Source organism: Leptonotus elevatus, chromosome 16 (assembly GCF_054856555.1).
Source record: "Leptonotus elevatus isolate MCC_2025b chromosome 16, RoL_Lele_1.0, whole genome shotgun sequence".
Classification (NCBI taxonomy): Eukaryota; Metazoa; Chordata; class Actinopteri; order Syngnathiformes; family Syngnathidae; genus Leptonotus; species Leptonotus elevatus.
Genome location: NC_141254.1, coordinates 17,567,119 through 17,573,388, shown reverse-complemented (window position 1 = coordinate 17,573,388; position 6,270 = coordinate 17,567,119).

Here is a 6,270-nt window from a genome sequence, read left to right as displayed (position 1 = left end):
AGTCAACATTTTGAGAATATTGTCTTTTTAGATACGAATCCTCAAGAAGGATTTTAATGACTTGATCTCACTCAGGAAGTAGCAGGATTGTCCACTATTGTGATACGACTTCCGTTCACTAAACAAGCGTTATTTAGGGGAACGCGCTGGATAATAAAATGCAGCCACAGCTGATTGTCCCCCAACCCCAAGAGAGTCTGGAGAAAACATTGGCCACATGGGAGCTAGCATTTCAACCCAGTCCCCTTGCAGAAGAAACTCAGTCCAAATAGAAGGATTGAACCTCTCTTGCCGCTTCCTGTCCATCTTGCTCTCTCCCTCACAGAGAGGCAATTAATTTGGATGGAGCGTGCCAAGAGTGCAGAGATAAAGCAAGCGGGGATGCGCACATGCCACAGGCCAGTTTCCGATCTCTGCAGAACAAACACGCAGACTTTGGGCATCGTGAGCAAACTCCATCTCATCGTATACACCTTGACTCGTTCCGGGCCTCGCTCAAACCCAAACTCCGATACATTCTTGTTGCCGGAGTAACCACAGCCCCTGACCTTTTTTTTTTTTTTTTTTTTTTTTTTAAACCTGCATCTCTGGTTGGTTCAGTGTTAACGTTGTCGATAATGGGACTAAGGGAATTTTGTCCATTGATACAAAAGAACATTTGTGGGGTCAAATGTTACTAATCTTTAATGCTCTAGCATAAAAAAACATAAAAATAAACGTAAACGAACACTTAAAACATTTAACTCATTCACTGCCGTTGACGTCTATAGACGTCAAAAATTCATTTGATCTATTTCTATTAGTTTAACATTTTTCCCACTTTTGTTAACAAGAGTTATGAAAACCTAGAATTGTTTTATTGTATTAGAACAGATATAAAATTTGTGATTAATCGTGAGTTAACTAGTGAAGTCATGCGATTAATTACGATTACAAATTGTAATCGCCTGATGCCCCTAATTTGTAATAATCTTTTCTTTAAAAAAAAAAATAGATTATAAAAAGAAAAATACATAAATAATTAAAATTATTTTATTATTTTATTTTTTTAAAGAAAAGATTATTAAAAAATTAGGGGCGTCAGGATTTTAATCGTAATTAATCGCATTACTTAACTAGTTAACTCAACATTAATTTTATATCTGTTCCAAATGTACCCCCAAAAAATCTAGGTTTTCATACTCTTGTTAACAAAAGTGGGGAAAAAAATATTAAACTAATAGAAATTGTTAAAAATTAATTGATGACGTCTATAACCGTCAATGACAGGGAATGAGTTAAAATAGAACATATTTATATGTTTTGGGGTATAAATGAGTTAATTTTACATTGGTGGAAAATGAGTTAAGAAGCAACATCAAGCCGTTTTGATCCATCTCAGGGGGCGGCCATTTTGCCACTTGCTGTCGACTGAAGATGACATCACAGTTGCTCAGGGCTCAGGCAACGACCAATCGCAGCTCACCTGTTTTCTAAACCTGAGCTGTAATTGGTTGTTACCTTAGACCTGAGCAACTATGATGTCATTTTCATTGATTTAAAAACTGCTGGATTTTGCTGCTTAACCAGAATACCGTATTTAGACTCGTGGGGTCGCATAGAACATCATATTGGCAAGACTTGACTTCTCCTTTAAAATGGTCTAATTTCATGTTGGAGAAGCAACGGTTGGCAAAAGGCACGGTAGAGTGTGAGTCACGTCCTGCTATACAAAGCACGCAGCATGCAAAGCGAAGAAGGGAGTGTTAGCTCAGGGCCAGGGAAGCCATCGATACCCGGGAAATTGATGTAATCAACCAAGTTACAGGGACTGAGCAGGGATTGGCCACTCTTCTAATCCTCCGCCCTCCTCCTCGTTTTCATTCCGCCATATTATAAGCTACGGTCATTTCCGACTTCAGGTGCGCACATGCAAACAGACCACAACCAATGGGAACGTGAAATCTGCCCATCTCCTGTTGCTCTGAGATCCAAAAAAGTAATCGCACGCGCACGTCCTCGAAAGTGTCTCGTTCGCCACTGTGGCTTGACTGCGGCGGCACATGTGAAACACGGCGCTGTACCTGGCAGCGAGGCAGCGCCGTGAAAAACGCTGGCCCAATTATAGCACGACACCTAGCACGTATGGTTTCCATGGTTGCGCGATGCATTTTCCCGTGGGACGCGGCGTGGAGAAAACGAGCGTCTTATCAAGCATCACCCTGGTAATAACACTCCCTCAAGCCTTTGCCGCATGTGTCAGACCTTAACGAGAACCCCGGGTGAAATCTCTCTCCCCGTCCAGCCACGACGATTGATTTGGACTTAATCTCTTCCCGCGCGCGTGTGTGTACGTGTGTCCTTTCACTGTTTTTACAACATGTTTTGTAAGTTGGGGAAAAATAACAACCAAGATGTCACCTTCATGTTACCAATTTGTTAATATCTGTGAATGTACGCGGATGATAATTCTGGTGTTATTTGAAGATATTTTGTCCAAAATGTTGACTTTGGGGCCGAACATTGGTCCTGTGGTTAGCGCGTCTGCTACACAGTTCTGGTGTGTGAATCTTGGTTCGGGGCCTCCTGTATGGAGTTTTGATGCTCTTCCAGTGCTTTGTTTTCACTCTAGCTTCAACCCACATCCCAAAATACACAGATTAGGGTCATGGAAGACAATATGATGTACAAATATTGTGTTACTGTAGGCCTACAAGTAGATTTTTCAGCTACTGTAGATGTACTTAAGTATGTATATTTAAATAGATTTGAAAACAGATATCTGTATTTTCAACTATTTTCAACTAAGTAATAATAAGCTCATTACTTTTTCCAAATTGCACGAATGATGATATGATATAAAAGAGAGAGAGAGAGAGAGAGAGAGAGAGAGAGGGAGACCGCAACATGGAGGAATGTGAAACATGTTAATGATGATAGCAACAAATTCGGCGAAACAAAATATTCTCCATCTTTTTTAAGAAAATTGTTTGATGTCGACAGCTATGGAAATGGTTTGCGGTAACGGTGTTGTATCTTGTGCCAGACTAAAACACATGATGGCTTCTGGTGTTCAAGAATTCTCCGTTGTTTTGCTAGCAGTCAACGCTAGCTTGCAAGAACAACATGCTACATGTGCCCCCCCCCCCCCCTTCTTTGTATTAGTTTTAATTTCGGTTATACGTTGCACTTTCTACTACTACTTTTTCTTTTTTTGTTCTAAAGAAGAAATACAAGAGTTTAACCACTACCTATTTTACTTTTACCCGTGTATTACAGGTATACGCAATTTTTGGTGTTCTCCTGTACTACACCTACAGCATCTCTTGACCAGGGTTATTATAGTTTAGGAATTTTCATTTTAGTTTGTATTTATTTCGTTTTCAGGTTGTTGTTTTTTTTTTATTTAGTTAGCTTTAATTGGTTGTCAGGGTGGTTCGGTTAGTTTTTATTAGCTTCAGTTATTTAAAAAAAAATGCTTAGTTTTAGTTAGTTTCTGTATTATTATTATTTTTATTTTTATTTTTTTAAATGTGTATTACTTGTGTGGAAAGGTGGCAAATCCAGGTCCATAAAGTAATAACCCTGCCATAGTATGGCTTTAACCATTGATGCTAGCTAGCTAGCTAGCTAGCTAGCTCCCTAGCAGGTAAACGAGCACCATGTGAGCTAGCCAGGGAGCTAGCAAGCGAACTAGCTAGCACCCGGGGGTTAAAGCCAAACTGTGACAGGGTTTTTATTTTCTGGACCTGGATTTGCCACTTCTGCTTGTGCGCAATATTTAATAAACACCACGGTAAAATGAAAAAAGTAACACACTTTTTACCTAGCGTTGCGTTTCGTTGTCATCTGAAGGTGCTTTTCTATTGGCTGCTGCTAGATGACGTCACAAAGGACATTTCTGCTATAATTATAGTTACTTTTAGTTAGTTCTGTAAACATAAAATGTAGTTTAAAAAAAAAAAGCATTTTCGTTTTTATTTTATTTCGTTAACGAAATAGTTTTTTGAATTTTTGTTTTCTCGCTACTAAAATAACTTTGCTCTTGACACAAACACAATGACCATGGAATCAAACCAGGGGTCCTCACTATCCTTTGCTCAACTAACTTTGTAAACTTGAACGTTTCCTTTCCAGTCTAAGTCACGTTTTACAAGCCACATTCCTCCCTCCAACAACAATTGGACCGCATCGGTTCTCGCTATCACCGGGCTGGTGAATGCGACGAGCTGGGGCCGGCCCGCGCAGTGGGGGATTTTGGGGGTGGGGGGGGGTAGGGGGTAGGGCACGTCTGCTGGCAGTGAGGGTGAGTAGATCAGCGCGGCTCAGTGTCTGCGAGGCGCTGATAAGATTCCAGGATTTTCCCGGTGTGACAGGCTTGCTCACCGAGCCGAACGCCCTCTTTGCATGGAGTCAGCCGCCATTGCCTGACCTAGTCACTTAACCCCCCCTCCCACTCCCCCATCCCAGCTACACCTCAGCAGGCAGGTGCAGCCACACCTAAAATCCTCCTCAGACTTTAATTATTAATCTCATTTGCATCTCCCGTCTTTCTGTCTGTGCTGTTAAGGTAAAACTAATTTCTTCTTTAAAGTTGGAGGCTTTAGCGCTGTGCACGCCGCTTCTTTCTCACCGGCTCTCCTCTCGTTCTTTATCTCAGCCCCCCCCCCCCCCGTCCAAACCCAACCTCCCCCACTCCCATCTCCCTTGGATGGCAGGTCAGGCAGTGAGCTGTGCGGGCTCAGAGGAGGTAAGGACGCCGCGGTGCACATTAATAATGAAAGGCCTCAGCCACCCCCCTAGATACACACACACACACGCACACGCACTCACGCATGCACTCCCCCCCCCCCCCCCTCAATCGCCATGGCGATGGCAGTAGCCCAGCACTGTCATCAGTGGAGGTGGGGGGGGGGGGGGCGGGGGATACAGCCACTCTCTCCAACTCTCTGCTCGCCAAGCTGATCACGAGCTCGTACGCCATACTGGGCCTTCCACCGTGGATGTGCGCTAATTAAAAACACTCAGTACCACGGCTGCTGCAGAGCTCTGCATCACTACCTGGACGTAAGAGAGAGAGAGAGAGAGAGAATGTGAGAGAGGAGCTGTGAAAAAACGGGAAAAAACAAAACAAAGGAAAAACATCAGCTAGAATCATCACTTAGCAGGAAATGGAAATTTACTCCGGCGTCACAGACCTGAGTCATTAGAATTCGTAATTACACTAAGACCCTTGTGAGATTGGCCACATGTTGAAGCTTTTCACTTGTCCTGAGCCCAACTTTACTTCTTTGACTCCGCTAATGCATCACATGTGTAGGACTAAACAGACAACACACGCTATTTAGGTTTTAGCCTTAAATAAAAGACAAGTCAGACAAGGCTGAGGTTGTACAATTCGGAAGTCAACCGTAGTTTTCAGGGAAAAAAAGTAAAAGTCGTCAGCATACCTACCGAGACCCCACCCAGAAAGGATTAACTTGCTTTGTTTTGAGGTTCTCTCTGTGTTAGCTTCACGGAAGACTATAAATGATCAGAACGTGTCAATAATTAGCTTGTGTGTTTAGCTTTTTTTTTTCTTTGTATTTTTGTTTTATTTCTGATCATTGACGTTAAGAATATGATGAGAAGATGAAGTTACGCCAAACTGAATCTTTTTCACTATAAAAATAAAATAAATAAAATGACAATATGATCTATCTATGCACAGCAAATTGGTCAGCGTTCAATTTCCAGTGTTCGATCAAATATGCAGTAAGCGGTGGTTTTTTCGACACTGTTAGGATAAAAAGTTAAGAGTAAATTTTTGGTGTGGATGTTGGGTGTAACCTGAATAACACTACCTTGAGTGTTAAATTGACCACACCCACATTTGCAGTGAAGGAGAAACGTTCCAATTTTTAAGCATTTCAATAGCCATGCATCCGTGGTAGTGTTTTTTTTTTGCAACCCTTAGAGTGTGGGTTCGATCCCAGGCCCAGCGTGACTATGTCAAAGGATATCTGAGCAAGATACTGAACCAATTGCTCCTGATGCCGTGTCATCAGTAGCCAAAATGTAAAGCGCTTTGAGGACCTTGTAAGGAAGAAAAACACTATATAAATGAAGTACCATTTACCAGAGTAAAGTGTAGTTTGACTTAAATTTTTAACACTGACACTAGTGTAGAGTACTTTCAACACTGCTCAGTGTTTACCTATACACTATACAGTGTTGGAGTAACACTGGCTAAGTGTAAAAAAGTAACACTTTTAAAAGTGTCAGATTTACACTCATTGGTGTGGACACATA